Here is a 17330-nt window from a genome sequence, read left to right on the forward strand (position 1 = left end):
GCAACCCTTCTTGTAATAAATCTCAAGATTTCATTAATCTCGGCGCAACCGTTCGGTTTTGACGAATGCTCAAGTAAAATTTGCAATTTTCGAAAAATGCCATTTCCAAGATGAAAATCTAAACAAAGGGAGATAGGCTTTCGAAATTGCCCACAATAGATTCAGCGTGTTCGATAACCTATATATTCATACCAAAGTTTCAAATATCTGGCCCTTTTTAGGAGAAAATAAAAATTTTTGTTTTTTCACTTTTCATTTTCGAGTTGACTTCGGAGAGCTCTCTGGAGTGCAACTCTCTATCGAATCATCAACTGTTTGGTTTTCTAGAATCTTCAAAACCAATTCTATGCACTCCATATCCTAGGACACTAATAGAACATCCTGACTTTCAGACAGAGCAGCAAATAAGTCATCTTAGGGGGTCTAACACCTTGCTCGTTTTTGACCCAGAAAATAGAGATTTTCGAAATCGATTTTTTGTGCCATGGTGAAAGCCTAGGCAACGCTGATTATATATCCGGAAATCCCAATTTGATCAGACGAATATAACAGGAGATATCGCAGATTAAAATTTTCAATTTTCGTAAAATGCCGACAAAAATGCAATGAAAATGTAAACGGAGGGAGAAAGGCTTTCGAAAATGCTCACAATAGAATCAGCGTGTTCGAAAACCTATATTTTCATACCAAACTTTCAATGGGACAAAACTGCTTCAATATATCCAAGATCTTTTGGTACAACAACAAACAAAATTGTAGAAAGCATGAAGAGAAGATGCCAAGAAGTATCGATGCACGTGTGGAGCTCATACTTTGTATTGACAGCCAATGGAGCTATGAAATTCTGAAATCTTTACTCTTTCTGCGGAATTTTTTCACGTAGATTAATTACCCACATCAAACCTTCTCACCGCTTCGTTGAAACGTCGAAAAACAATATAGAGTGAACAAAATTTCGACATATGCAGTAAACCGTACAAACTGACGACCATAAAAAGACCCTCACGTATAAAGGCACAGGACGGCATTTCGACGAACTGCCGGTAATAACTCATAACCCCCGACCGGCGGCATTAATCCAATTCCGACGGAATATCCGAGGTCTTTCCAACGGTCCAGAAATATCTCCTTGTCGGAAACCGTTGTCTGCGAGACGTGAAGCCCATATTCGACGAATATTCGACCCCACCCCGGGCCAACGATAAAAATAAATGGGCCAGAACGATATGTAAAAACCCTTCCGAAACACGACCATGCGACAGCTATACGTCGAGACAGGAAATACTTTTCCCTATTCCTTATCGCCCTCTGCTTGACGGAAAACGCGAAATCCTCGTCTTATTTGTATTTCGTTATACATATCTTACGGCGTGTTCTAGATTGGTTGGCTTTGCATCGGCTAAGGGAGTAGTTTGAATAAATATTGAGGTTTCGGGTTCGAGATACGACAAAAACGACGAGGTGTGGGTTCTTTCGGGGGTTTATAAGACCGTCAGATGCTGGCGTTGGAATTGGATCCGGACGAGCACGTGTATCTGGCAGCCATTTTGAATCAAAGTGAAGCTTCGCCAAGCCAGGAATTTCTAGTCCTTAAGCTGCTTAGTCGTAGACCACATAGAAAGATCTTGTTAATAGTCCTATGAGAGTTATAAGAAGGATAAATGAAAGGGTGCAACAAAATGTGGTGAAGTACAACACATAGAAAATAAAAGAAAAATTTCATCCTGAAACCCCATTCGAAGGAACACAACTGGTAATGAAAGACCAGAAGCTATATGATCAGAGGCTTCTTACTGGTTGTTTACATCAGATCGAAAGTTTTATATACGTATGGGTTATGTAGCTATGGGGAATAAGAACATTGTTTCCTCATATATTTTCTTAACCAACTCTGGAATAAAACAAGGTTGCATGTAAGCTCCTTTGCTGATCAATACTTTCGCCATAGCTGTCTCGATAATTGCTGACATGAGTATGCCTGCAAGAGATGTTGGAATAAGATCCACATTTGATGGAGTCATGTTTAACCTGAAGCGCCTAAAAGCAAAAACCCGTACAAAGTCTATCACGGAACTTCAATATGCAGACGACTACGCAGTTATCGTTAACAGATATCTACAGATAATGTTGGACACCTATAAACAGATATACGAAGCTTTAGGCCTTAGACTCAATGTTGCCAAAACCAAAATCCTGGTAAGTCCGCCAGAAAGCTTTCGAACAGATATCAGCCTAGAGAATGAAACTCTAGAACAGGTCGAGCAGTTCGAATACTTCATAAATACTAGGGCTAACCTGGACCACGGAAATACACAACAGTATCAATTCAGCATCACGGGCATTCTGGAAGCCAAAGGATAGAGTGTTTCAAAATCACGACCTCAATCTGAAGACCAAGACAGCTGTTTATAAAGCAGTGGTCCTCCCAACGCTTCTTTGCGGAAGCGAAAGCTGAACGTCCTACAGGCGACACATTAAACAGCTTGAACAAACGCAACAACATCATCTAAGACAGATAATGCACATCAGATGGTTCCACAAAGTTTCGAACGCGGAAGTCTTGCAACGCGCGAGTTGTACAACAATTGAGACTCAAGTAACGAGGGATCGACTCAGATGGAGCGGCCACATTTTGAGGATGCAAGATACAAGACTCCCCAAAATAGCTCTGTATGGCGAATTCACAGAGGGAGCTCGGAAACCAGGAGGCCAGAATAAGCGGTTTAAGGATATACTGCATCAAGTCCCTAAAATCAGTTAATGCCAATCATAACTGGGAACAACTAGCGTTAGACAGATCACAGTGGAGGTCTTTGGTCCATAGCTATAATGGAGACTCGAGAAGAATGCAGCGGCGGCCAGATCTGGTTGGTGACAATCCATGCCCAGAGTGTGGAGGGATCTGTAGGTCACGGTTGGGTCTCTTCAGTCACAGGAGGACACACAGTCGCAAGTAGCCCTAAGAAATTATAACTTTGATCACTCCGATAGTCTTTTTTTGTACATTTATTCTCGGTAACGAGATTCAGCAATGAATGATGATGAAGCTAGGAAATAACAGCTCTCATCATCTTTCATTTCTTATTATCGTCAGACCTGAAATGATGAAGATGAAAGTATGCATAATATTAGAAAACATGGAGATTTAACAAACTATTGATTCTCTTTCGAAAGGACGAAGCATTTTCTCATGATGGAATTCAAAAAATGCCTGAGTGGCGTAAAAAAGTAGTAGCCTACTATGGAAAATCATACGGATGTTTAGCTTAGATTGTTCTATAAACTCACAGAAAAACAAACAAAGATTGTACATCGAAGAAAACAATGAGAGAAAAAGAAACAAGTAATAACTAAATAACTTCATGTCAGATGATAAATAATCGATTCCAAGAAGAACCGTAGGGCTGTAACCTATTTAAAATTATTATCTTCTTGTTTTGACTTTGAACTGGGAACGTCATCCAGTTTTGAAACTCGCATAATGAGCTCAACTCATAGAGAATTTCATCGAGCAAGCGAAACGGCGAATGTACAGCACGAAAACGCGAAACAATACACCCCGTTTTTCAACATATAACCTGGTCGGAGCTGGGTGACCCTTTTTTACACGTTGAAAATTGCGTCGCAATTCCTTTGTTATCTCAATACGCGGACGCGTTTAGGATGGGAAAGCGCCGGGATCATACGAAACGAGTAGCGTCACATTCCGACGTCGGGGATAACAGAAACCACCCCCTATATGCTTTCTGTTTGATCTGAGACATTTCCTGAGAAGCTATGGGCCATATAGGTTGCTCAGTTTGATATATGAGTTTTGGGAGCGTCGGAATATCGGAGATAACTTGGCTGGGCCACACTAAGAACCTGGAGGCATACATCAAGCTTCCCCAAGGACTTGCATATTATTTATTACGTTGGTACAGCAAACATTGTAACGTTCTCTACCACTATAGGACTTGCGGCCATTCCTCACTACGTACGGGAGTGAGGAATATAATTCCCCCTGAAAATGAAACGTTGTATAGACTTACGGTTAATTTCACTCGTTTCATATGAGAATGGGAATTTTAGGGCGGAAAATGTTTTTCGACTTGAGAAATTCAATTCTCAGTTTGTTGATGAGTAGATGGATACTATTTACTCATTTTAGGTAACGGCAGAATAGAAGAAATCAGCGTACATACACACAGAGTGATTTCTGAATTATTGACCATTCACCATTTTAACATAGACTTGATGATAGATCAGTTATGGCACTACGAGGATATATTGAAAAATTCTTAGCCTACTATAGAACCAAACAAAATTTCAATGTGAAAATATTTTATTACTCAACATATTCTCCTCTTAGTTGGATACATTTATTACAGCGAACCTGAAACGTCTCTAAACCTTTCAAAAAAAATGTTTCTTCTTGCTCTGTAAATCAAACCTCCACAGCTTTTATTACCACCTCGTTGGAAGAAAATTTACGACCTTTTAAACATTTTTTCAGTTGAGGAAAGAGATGTTAGTTGGATGGAGCCAAATCTGGTGAATAAGGCGGGTGTTCTAATAATTCAAACCCTTAATCACGAAATTTTTGCATGGCAACATGAGATTTGGCAAAACACCTTTGGATAGCTTTCCGCGTCTTTTCTCTTTAATTTTTTCCCGTAGAGTGATCAGTAATGTCGAATAGTAATCTCCGGTTATTGTTCTACCCTTATCCAAAAAATCAATCATGATTACACCATGGCAATCCCAAAAAACTGAAGCAAGAACTTTTCCAGCAGATTTTTGGACACGAAACTCCATAGGTCTTGGAGAACCAGAGTGTCGCCGTTCCATCGATTGTGGCTTTGTTTCTGGATCGTAGAAATGTATACCCAAGTCTCATCCATAGTAACAATTCAATTTTTCTTTGAATACCAAAGCCAACACCCTGAGTCAAGCATCAGTGCTCACATCACATCCATCACATAATTCAGTGAGTTCTCCAAAGTAATTACTCGTATTCACTTGCTGAATAGTTGAATTACCCACTGTACAAAATTCCTACGGAACGTCTAGTTCCTAAACTACTCGACAAGAGGGCGTGCCCGTCGAGTCTTCACATGAGAAACAATCCGCACTCTGACATTTCCTCGGAGGCTTTCCACCCAATTTCCTACATAACTCGCATTCATTGACATTTCACGTTGTCTGTTCCAGTGTCACACATCTGGAGATGGTTGAATTGCTTTCATAGCCGAGAGGGAAGGGTTAAATATGCAGAATTTTGGGACAGTCGTGACATCTAATGGATTCTCATCATTCCACTCTGCGATCATCTTCCCGTTTCTGTGGTATGATGAAATCATTTTATAATAATCCAGAGGATTGAGATCTAATCAAACAAGGTCTGTCAAAAGACATCTAATGCCCATAACCTAAACGCATTCATCGGCGAAGCTTGATAGATCTAATGAATCACGAGTAGGGTTGAATATACCTAATGGGGTATCAGATGAACGATACTATATTTTGACTATTTCATCTATCAAAGAACAACCAACTATATGAAATGTCAAGTCGATTCTTCAGCTACAACATGGTGATACTGACACGTTATAAGATTTAAAGGCATCTACTAGCCTCTGCTATTTCTCCATAGTTATGTGGAGACACGTGCTCGCAAGCAAAAGTTCGAATTAAGGTTTTCACGATAACTTTTCTGTCCCCCTTCGGTAGTTTCCAATCGCTTGACGCACATCCATTTATCCAGAGACTAACTCACCAGTAATGGAGTTACAATAATCGATAGGAATGCCTATCGATTCCGCGCCATTTCAACCCTAGTGTCGGAAGACCATTCCGCGTCCCTCCCTGACCACCCTCGCAACCCCCACCTCTCCCTTCCGCCCCCTGGGGGCCAAGTTTGCAAATACCACCGCCGGTCTTGGCCCTCTCTCTTCCTGCTGCCGGTATTCACACAAGCCTGAATAATCCCCATGCCGTAGGATGTAAAATCCATAATCTCCGAAGAGCGTTTTCGGGCTGTGTATGAGACGCGGTTTGCAACCGTCTTAATCCAAGATTTCCTATTAATTAAGTATCGATTAATCCTGCGAGCGATTTTTAGAAATGCTCCACCTACCACTGAGCCCCGATGATGGGATATCTGTTGAAGATTGCTCGTTAATTAGATTCGACTGGAACAAAAATGATGGCTGGGTGGGTAACAGGTGTCAGCAGTGGCTGGCTTGAGGTCCAGGGTCTTGATCCAAGCAACCAGGCTTCTATGTAACACCTTGTCAATTCTGAAGTTGCACATGAGAAATTTTTTATTATTTGGGTCTTCACTTGATATTGCAAACTGGAAAAGTGAGAGAATGACAGAAGGGTAATCTAAAGGAGTGTTCTAGGTTAAGAACCCACCGAGGAATTCCTTGGGATCTTCAAAACCAAGAAATTGGAAGTCTTCCAACTATAGGTTTCTTCCTCAAGGTTTTCTCAGGAGCGTTAGCCATTTTTCTGAGGGAACTTGAGGAACTTCTAGTCCAAGAGTTTGAGTTTACCTTAGTCGGAATAAGCCATAACAAGGAAATCAGAATCGATTTTTTTTTCGTATTAATTTTCGAGAGAAACTTGTGTTCACGAATGATTCAGCTTCAGAGATAGGTCTTCTGGCTGTGCTTGGGTGAATTGAAGTGAACATATCTACTGCTCTTCTACTGGCATCGAAGTACGTTTTCTACCTCTACCTCTTGAGATTTTTTTTTTTGGTAACACTTGGAATAAGTTGACTACTTACACTTTTGTTCGAGCAGCTTCCCAAGGACCATGTTGGCATCGTTATCTGCTGAAGTTTGTCTTGACATTATGAAAATTCGACTTGCCAACTCATTTCAAGTACCTACATATATAAATATGAAGCAAAGTGTTAGTACCAGCACTTTTCTGATATCTGATTTCACTGAGATTCAACATTGAACTATATTTGGATCTACGAGGATGTATTGATATCTAGTTAGCCTAGACCAGTGCATAAAAAAATGCCTCATTAGAAGTGTCAGTGTGAAGTTTGAGCTCAAAAAAGTGAACCATTATTCAGTCCAGACATGCCCCTCGGTTTGTCTTATTTTGAGGTTCTGAAACTATCCAAATTAATTCCCATTAATCCTCAGACACACTGTAGACCTGATCCTTGAAGGATCTTTCGAAATTTGAGGCTCATCTGTTATCAAAAACATTGCCAAAAAATTGCGTACATGTAATAATATATAAAAGGATATAAAACACAAATTTGTACATGTACTGAAGTGCCTGAAATGGAAACAATAAGCAAAACTGCTTCAGGGCAACAATATAGTGGAGAAAATAATGAAATAAAGACTACCTGGCGGAATCTGCAGGCTTGAAAAGGTTTCTTTCTCTTTTTAGTACCCTTGCGTTATTCGGTATTGTGTCAATTATGTTACCGATGAAAGTTTGAGGAATGTTCATGAAATGCCCGTCAAAGTGGCGGTCTGTTGTAATGTCTGCGGTGGGTCAGATAAACGGTGTAATTGATATGACTTTGCAGACCAGCAATGGAGTCTGGAGAGGCAGAGTTTCAATTCATTCTGTTAATTATAGGCGTTTCTATGCAGCGGTTGGCAATTTTGGCCTGGTGTGGACGAGCCACAATAATGGGTTCTATCAAATCACAATACCTTAGAGCTGTCATGGTTGCGTAATGGGGATAATAGGTTCTATGCGCTCATATAAACAAATGCCTCCTCAAACGCATAATGAACCACCACCGAAAAGAGTTGTTGGAGTCATGAAATGTTCATTATAGGATAAAGATGAGTGAGAAATGAAATACGTTCCATGCCAACTGAGCAATTTACAATTCAGTATTCACGATTGGTAGGTGTGAATCCTCAAAACTTCCGTGGACCATTTCTGCAATAACCCTTATGGTAAATAAAAAAACAACATCACTTCCGTACGGTTGATCCTTCCGCATGGCTTCAGACCATTCGCACACTTGATTTATGCGATATTTATTCGATTTTCCCGTTTTGTATATCTGTCAAGCAGCACTATAGACATCGCAAATCAATGGGTGTATCGAAACCATCAATTCTTTATTGATTACCGTTCAGTTATGACATTCCCATTCGTGCTTTTGAATACATCTAGTTAGACATTCATACTGGCTAACAATGCGGGGAATCCCATATATTAAAACCCTTTGTCACCAGGGTCGGAGCATCCCCCGGTAAGGCAAGGGTTGCGAAAGATCCCAGGATGCTGGGTCCTTTGTTACGTGCAGATTTTATAACTATTTGGTTATACCTAAGCTATCATTAATCCTTTCGTTTTGGGTCTCTTGATGTAGGTGATTTTTTTTCTCATGGCTCTCCCCTAGATTTAAGACTTGGTATTTTTGATCAAGCAAACAGTGTATAAGATCACTTACAACAATGTTCCACTTTTGATTCTTGTGTTTCGTAGAGGAAACCCAGAAAAGTTTCAAGAAAAATACTATTTTACCATACCTGAATCCTAATTCTTGTTTTTTTCAGTGAAATGCAGGAGGATCCTAAAGATTGAAACATACTGCGTTTCTAGGCTCTCATTCAACTGTCAAATACTTCAAAAAATCGGGGATCTATACTCCATTCATATTTATTTTAGCAGTCGGTTAGCCATGAAATAATTTTCTCAAGTTTTTGTAACTAGAACCGAGTATGGTTGGCACTCATGAAATGTCGTTATTTTCATAACGCCGTTGCTACAACTTATATCAATTTTTATTACGAAAATGCCGAAAGTGATTGAAAAAAGACACCGGGTTTCAGAAAGTGTTATTTAGAATTCAGGTCCGCTCATTCAAATAGTTATACCCTGATATTCTAAAATCCACAATACGTCAGACAGTAGCGAACATATTCAATGTAAGAAAATTTATATACCTAATGTTTCATTTGAATGTAAACGACCTATATTTCAGCCGAATATTTCCACAATCAGAAAGATTGTGAATGAAGAGGATGACAAAGAATTTCCTTCTATTGGGAGACCCAAAAAAGTGATGGCATTTGAGTATTTTATATTTGAGTGAATTAATGCGAAAAGTTTACTACAGGATTTTCGATGAATGTCATCGTAGAATAAGTTCCCGAAAATAGATTTTTCTATTTTTCATTTGACTTGTCCTATACATTGTAAATGTCTCAAGGTACCAATAAATACCTAATTATTATTATTATATCAATGTATTGAGATGAACAGCCACTAATACGCACCAGTTGTCCTATTAATTGTTTTATTCATGTGAAATTTTTGTTCAAAGGTGAAGTTTATCTTGACTTGAAACTTCCTTTAATTACTTTTACTTATATTGATGCAAGATGATTTTTGTTGAAGAATTCTTGTAATTCTTGTAATTATCTGTTGATTCCTACGGGAGATACCCATTCCCAACCACTGCATCATATGCATTTCATCTTCGGGTTAATATTTTTGAAATTTACAACTGATGTAACGTATTCAAACTTTAGCCAATGAAGATTACGAACATTAACTCTCTTCAAGCTAGTGCATATTATGATATTATACTGATCTCTTGTATTTTCCATGCAAATAACTGGATTTGGTATGCCTTCAATCAGTTTGTATAAACTTCAATTATGTTCGTCACATATTTTCCGAAGAGATTCGACATTGTGATAAAATACGTAAAAACAGAAACTTTCACGTAGAACGGGCAACATAGCGTTGATTTAAAACCCAAAAATGTTTTGACAAGCGTCATAACCCCACATTTTCGTACAATATAGAGTGAAATGTGTCAAATTTCTATGGCCAACCCACTGCTAAAATAAAAGTGAATGGAGTATAGATTATTAGTGATATAATGAAACGAAAATAAATTCCCCATCACAAACGCAAATCTCACCGAGTACCGCCCTGCAATACCATATATTAAAATCTCACCGTCGCCCTTGCAAATAAAGAGAATTTTGCATACACCAGACGCACAAAAACCATCCGCAACAATATATAAAGGGCACCCTTTTTTGCATAGTTTTTTTCAACCCTTCTCCCGATAATAATATATGAGGTTCACCCTCAGAGGACGTCTTCTCCGAGTTTTTTTTTATTGTATGCATCTAACCCTTTCACCCCAAAATATGACACCGTTCCATTGTTCGACGGTGCAAAAAATGGAGCAAACGAACTGTGTCAAGATTCTTCCCGTACTGCATTATTACGGATGCTGCATAGACGGCTGACCTTTTCTGCATCAATTATAATGCGTAATTTTATACCCTGGAACCGTTAACCCAATTTCGAATTCATTCGGATGGGCATGTCCTTTAGTCCTTTGGGTTTCTTCGCCAGATGGAATGTTCTGTGTGCTGTTGTTACTTGTTGGTTCGATGGATGTTTATCGGTGAGTCTTGATTGTGTCGTTTTCTAGGGCTAAAATAGGAAACCGTTCTTGTTTTATGTCTTGTTCCTTGTTATTTGATAATGGCGTTCATTACCTTATTGGATATGGTGTCACTTATTGTCAGAGATCAAGAAGATGTAACTGTTTTTTCCACATCTCGAATCGTCCTGATTTTATATTTTTTGAAACTCAATTGTGAAGAGAAGCTTTAATGAACCGTGGATTTCTATGTGGGTACTTTAGTTATCTGGGAACGAAATTGAAATACATCCAAGCCAAAAACATTTGTGAACGGAACAACATTTTTTATTTCTCAAATAAGATCTCGAACAACAACATAGTTAATTTGGAAATCATTAGATATACAGGGCCAATATTTGACTCGTACAAATATTTCAAGGGTAGATTCTTGAGATCAAAGGAAACACTTTTTTCCCATATCATTTTTTCCGAATCGGCTAGGTTTAAAAGATACAGGCTGTTGAAAAACCATAAAAAAGGGTATCTTTAGATTTATCTAACAAACGGTATTTTCGAATGAATTGAATTTCGGAACATAGCTTTTCATTTATTTGATGAATCTTTTTCGAACATAAGATATCTTCCAGTTTTGTCATTATGGCTATTACGTACCATAAAAATATCAAAAAGTCAAAGAAGCCAACTTAGTTGGACGCTACCTAATGAATATTTTATATTTTAACGATTTGTAAAATAAAATTATTCTTCATATTTCCTCGTAATTTTATTATTATTATTGATTCGATTCGATTTTTGTGCAAAATCTCATCCTTGCTGGATCTTCATTCGTTTTTTGAAATCTACATGGCTCAAAACAAAAACTGCGAGAATGTCAGAGAAAGTCATTTCATTCTGAGGCTCAAATTTTTTTTCAACCATTAATTTACACCCTGTATATGGTCCTTTTCTACAGTAGAGTTTTTGGATTTTATTGAAATTTTCATGCCCCTTTCAGGTTTCATCTCATTATACAGGGTGATTCACCACGGTGGCCTATTAGTGGAGAACTAATCATAATTTCGTGCTAAAAATTTGCAGGTTGGGATTTTCAACAGGGAACTTGAACCTTAAAATATTTTCGGACCTCGGCAATTTCTTGACATACCGGGTACAGCAAGTATAACTTAGCATCGTGAGATAACTGATTTAATGTCAAATAAAAATCTTAATTATTGATTATTCTACGGAACAACATGATGATCTTTTGCTAAACACCCTGTACAGTTTAGGTTAGGCTAGGTGAGGATAGGTTAGGTTAGGTTAGGTTAGGTTAGTTTAGGTTAGGTTAGAATAGGTTAGGTTAGGTTAGGTTGGGTTAGGTTTGAATAACTGATTTAATGGCAAAGAAAAATTTTGCATGGCTGTTGAAAGCCATCAGAGAATATTATTCTTGGTTCTATCTCATTCTCACAAACGGTTTTATCGAATGAAATGAATATCGGAATATATAATAGTTTTTCCATTATTTGATGAATCTTTTTCGAACACAAGATATCATCATTACATACCATAAAAATACCAAAACTTCAAAGAACCCAACTCTTGAAACTAAGTTGGACGTTATCTAGTGAATATTTAAACGTTTTGTAAAATAAAAGTTCCTATTCTTTACATTTTCTCGTATAATGTGCTGTTTTCGAGTAATTTGATTTTCAAAAATTGAAAATATCCGCAATATTCGGAAAATTGGTTACTTTGGCTGAATAGAACTCTGTTTAAAAAATCCACAGATGTGTAGTGTCACAGATTTAGCTATATAGTTATTCTGAAGGTTATTTTCTTTCTCAAGGGGTAATGCAGTTCATTATGAAAATAAAATGGCTATTTCTTTTTATCAGGGTCGAATCGGAACAAATGGTATAGGAAAAATGTGTTTCTTTTGTCCTCTAAAATCTACTGTTGAAATATTTGTACGAGTCAATTCAGTCAATGACTCAACCTGTTTATTTTGTAGGCGATAAACTTTGGAACTGTGTCCAGTTTATTCTAGCTAGGCCATAAGGTATTACATACGCCAGTGTGTAGTAGAAGTAATAAAATTTATGAGTGTTAGAGTGTTGCCTTGTTCTTGTACACAGGTTCGTCATTGCGTATAATAAACCAAAAAGGTACGTACCATTTAGGACGTAAAACACCTGTACTTCCGTGGAGTTTCCCAAATCCAAAGTACCCAAACACAATGTCAACAAAACAGATTTAGCGTCAAAACCGATGTCGAATCAATACCAACCACAGGTTATAGGGTGTTCCGTAAACATCGGATATAATATTCAGGACTCGAGTCCGCTCTCGTAAGCCAGGTAGTCGAAGAGTGCCACTGCGGCCGCCTAATCTTCATTATTTTTTAACGAATTTGCCATCCCTCATACAAAGACCGGATTAGGCTCTCATCCCATTCAGGAAGCGGAAGGATTAAATTTTAAAGGTAGTTCAGATTGCTACCTCTAATTTGAGGGATCATTGCGTTTTCTCTAAATAATACTTAATCGTTGCATAAACAGTGGAAATTGCCGGGGCGATTAGGGAAAACTGAGGGGAATTTTCCCGTGTTTCGGATGGAGCAGCGTTGTTTATACAACGTCACGATTTGGAATTAATTTCTGATAAAAACTTTTCGTGTTCGAGCTTGTTAGTTGTTAATTCGCCGTTTCCATGGAGATCGAATCGCGATTATCCTAATTCTGGGTGGAATGATGGGGGATTTTAATAGAAAAGGTGTTTTTAATCCTCTTAACCCAAGTTACAACCCTTTGAGGATGTAGGAGAAATGTTGGAAACTCAACAAGTGTAGATGAATAGTAGATATACAAAACCAGAAAAAGGGACAAACACACAAGGGGATTGTGTGTGATATACCGTATACCTTTCGATCAGTGAAAGTTTGCAAGCTGTGGCAACATCAACTAAAACTAGAATTCTTCTCTGTTACCTTTAACCTCATCTGAAAAGTAACTAGGTATAAATCCCTAGCAGATACACGTGTTTCCAGATCTAGAATCGTTCAGATCTTATGGTATTCGAAGTTCAAATAAGGCCCGGTACTTTCACGTGCGAATAACTAAATTTATTCTTAGGATAAGTAAAAATGCAGTCTTTTCAGTTTCAGATAGTGTTATTCATCGAATAAATCTGTCATTGAAACTTAATTAAAAGAGTTTATTTGTCATAGATCGAATGTCGGTACGTCATTATTGGTTGAATTTCTTAGATTCTTGAGTTATGGTTATTCTTTGCATGATTTTTACGAAATATTTGCTTTCTAGTTGGAATTGTGACAATTTCTACAATGCTGTGTCTTATTTTAGATTAATCAGTGAAAAGTAGTATACCGTGTTTTCATAGAATTGTTATTCGTCAAATAATTTCATCTGGAAGCACCGAAATACGGTATCCTTCAGATAGGAAATTATTTGACAGATACTTATTGACAGTGAATAAAATTTATTCGAAGGTGAAAGTACCGGGCCTATGAAAACAATAGTATATTATTTCATAAGGAGGAGAAGTGTCACTTTTCATGGCTCCCCTTACTCCAGCTGGCCATCAAAAATCACTTCTAATCCGAAATCCGAATGGAATATGTTATTTTATCTTCAAACGTTTTGAAATTCATAAATCTGAATATCCACTTTTGGATCGATTTACATTTACGCACATAAATCTATCCATTTACGATCGTTATAAATTGAGCGAATTAAGGAACATTTGCCTGGTTACGGTTGCCACGCAAAATTAATTCTGTCAGATATGAAGTAAAATAATTGATAGCTGTCATTTGCAAGCTGGTGAGAAGTGGTTGTCTTCAGAAATTGAGGTTTTCTCTTCCTTTGAACCATCGAAGTCTATTGAAAAATGTTCTGCAGCTTATGAGCGCTTCGTAAATTGGTGTGATTCGAAAAATGTGACAGTTTACCAAGAGAATGTGCTTCTAGCATATTTCAATTTAATGGCTAGAGAAAAAATGGAAATCCTCTACTTTGTGGGCCCGATATTTAATGATGAAGTAGCAAATAGCGACCAAACATGAAATAGATATTGGTAAATATCTGAAGTTGTGCGCATTTTTGAGAAAAATCCAATGAAGGGTATCTTGCAAAAAATCAAGAGTTCGAATGTTTTCTTTTCGAAGCACCGGATCATTCATATTTAGGATTAAAGGTAACTTTTTATCTTATTTCAACTAATTTCAATTCTGCATATTGATTACGTGCACGTAATTCACTGAGAAATAAAAATGACTTTGCTGGTAGAATATTGAGCTTCAACGAATTCAATGGAACCATCAACTCAAATTACTCTATTGAGGCATCAGCTTTTGAACAGAATCCGAGACAGAATCCTACCAGTTCATTATTACACGGTTTTAATCTTCAAAATGCAACATTGACCAATGGTACATTCAATGTAACTTTAACGAATAAGAAAGACGTGTGAATTAGAGAATTTTTTGTTCATGGTAACCAACCACTTAGTACGCACTGTTCTCCCCAACTGATTAACTCTTTGAGGAGATGTAAGGAGGAGAGAGAATAATTCAGTATTCGGTGAAAGTGTCTATCCATCTTCGCTTAATACAGCATCCGGAAAAAGTCTCAACCACCTCTCCAGTAGCATTAACGACGATACAAAAACGTCAAAAACCACCCGGAATAAAATTGATCTGTCCTTCACACATCTCTCTCCGAACCGCGCGAATTACGTTTTAGCCGAAATCAAATGAGGAAAACGGGAAAATACCCGACATTTTCTCGATATCCACTCGGGATTTTCCACAGCCAATTTTTCGATAACGTTATGCAGCAATTGCACATTTCATATTTGGGTTCTATATACGCGAAATGTCAGGTTAACTCAGTGCAGTTATGAACTTCGCGAGTTTACTCTTGTGGAAGAAATTGCTTCGGTATATAAGATGTGATTATGATTTATGACTCCATGGGAAATAGGTTCTCGGTTTTGTGTTTTGTTTTTCCCTCAGAGCCGGTTTGTTTCGCACATAAACTCGAAAATGGTGTTGCCATCCTGATGCTCGGTTTTGCCTCGTGGAGAATGATAATTGATGTGGGGTTTTCATCGATTGCATTATTGAATAATGGGACTAATAATAGTGTACGGGGTGTCCCACGTCGCTTACATGAAAAAATACTACAAACTTTGTTCCATTGCTGTATCCCGTTATCGAGAATAAATCTACAAATAGACTCAAAAAACAAAAGTATCGGAGATCAAACTTATGATTTCTCAGGGCTAATTGCGACTGTGTGCTCTCCGTGACTGAAGAGACCCAACCCTGACCTACAGATCCTTCCACACCGGGCATGGATAGTCACCAACCAGATCTGGCCGCCGCTGTATTCTTCTCGAGTCTCCATTATAACTGTGGACCAAAGACCTCCACTGTGATCCTCCTAACGCTAGTTGTTTCCAGTTATATTTGGCATTAACTGATTTTAGGGACTGATGCAGTATATCCTTAAACCGCTTATACTGGCCTCCTGGTTTCCGAGCTCCCTCTGTGAATTCGCCATTCTATTTTGGGGAGTCTTGTGTCTTGCATCCTCAGAATGTGACCGCTCCAGCTGAGTCGGGCCCTCGTTACTTGAGTTATACAACTCGCGCGATGCAAGACTTCCGACTTTGAAGCTTTGTGGAACCATCTGATGTGCATCATTTGTCTTAGATGACGTTGTTGCATTTGTTCAAGCTGTTTAATATGCCGCCTGTAGGGCTTCCAGCTTTTGCTTCCGTAAAGAAGCGGAACCACTGCTTTGTAAACAGCTGTCTTGGTCTTCAGATTGAGGTCGTGATTTTGGAACACTCTGTCCTTTAGCTTCCAGAATGCCCGTGATGCCGAATGGATACGGTTGTGTATTTCCGTGTCCAGGTTAGCCCTAGTATTTATGAAGCTTCCCAAGTATTTGAACTGCTCGACCTGTTCTAAAGTTTCATCCTCCAATTCTGAACTTTGTTAGTTCAAATGGGACATCCTATTTACTGTAACTTTTTTCGCTGCTCTATCCCAATCTGAGTATTTTTGTCTAGATAGGGAAAAAAGGTGTAATAAACAGGGTGTCCCCAATGTCCTTTTCGAAAAAACGAAGTTTGTATCCGAATTTCCAGAACAATCCAATCATTCATTCTCGGTAAACGTCTAAAAGGCCACCCACCGTGAGACACCCTGTAATGTTCAACGACCATAAGCGTGAATATATCCATTGTATGCGAGTAGAATACAAAACTTCATCCACCACAGTCGAAAGATGATTTCTATAATATCTTTCCTCATTTTCAATAATATTTCAATCTTAATATGATGGATAGAATTTTTTGCGATGATTACTTCAAAGGGTTAAGATTTGGAATCATTGGAAAAAAATTCATCCATGGGACCTGCTACTTTCGAAAGAAAAATGAATCAATTAGAGTCGAGTTGATATCCAGGGAATATTACAGTGTCATGAACGAAGGGCTTATCTCCGTAGGGATTCTAGCGTTAATTTCAACCCTTTACATCTCATATAATCCGAATTTTGGTTTGCTCATTTTCTCACCCCTAGGATAATTCGTTATTTCCATGCGAAGGAATACGTTCCCTCCTTACAAGGGACACGGAGATGCCCATACGGTGATCCCTTATTGAAATCACCCCTATAACGTCTTATTAAGCCCCTTGGCGCATTTCAATATATGTCCATCAATCGATACATATTGATTATGTAGATTTTTTTCACACGGTGATTTCTCCGCCAGGATGCAAGACGTATAATTTATTTAAATTTCGAAGGGGTGAGAAAGGGTTGATCTTTGTCAGATAGATGTCGAAGGATCTGTTACCTGAGGAGGTTGTGCATTGAACACGTTCGATCGGATTCTTGCAGGCTGCATTTTTAACAGTATG

This window comes from Coccinella septempunctata, chromosome 3 (genome assembly GCF_907165205.1).
Source record: "Coccinella septempunctata chromosome 3, icCocSept1.1, whole genome shotgun sequence".
NCBI lineage: Eukaryota > Metazoa > Arthropoda > Insecta > Coleoptera > Coccinellidae > Coccinella > Coccinella septempunctata.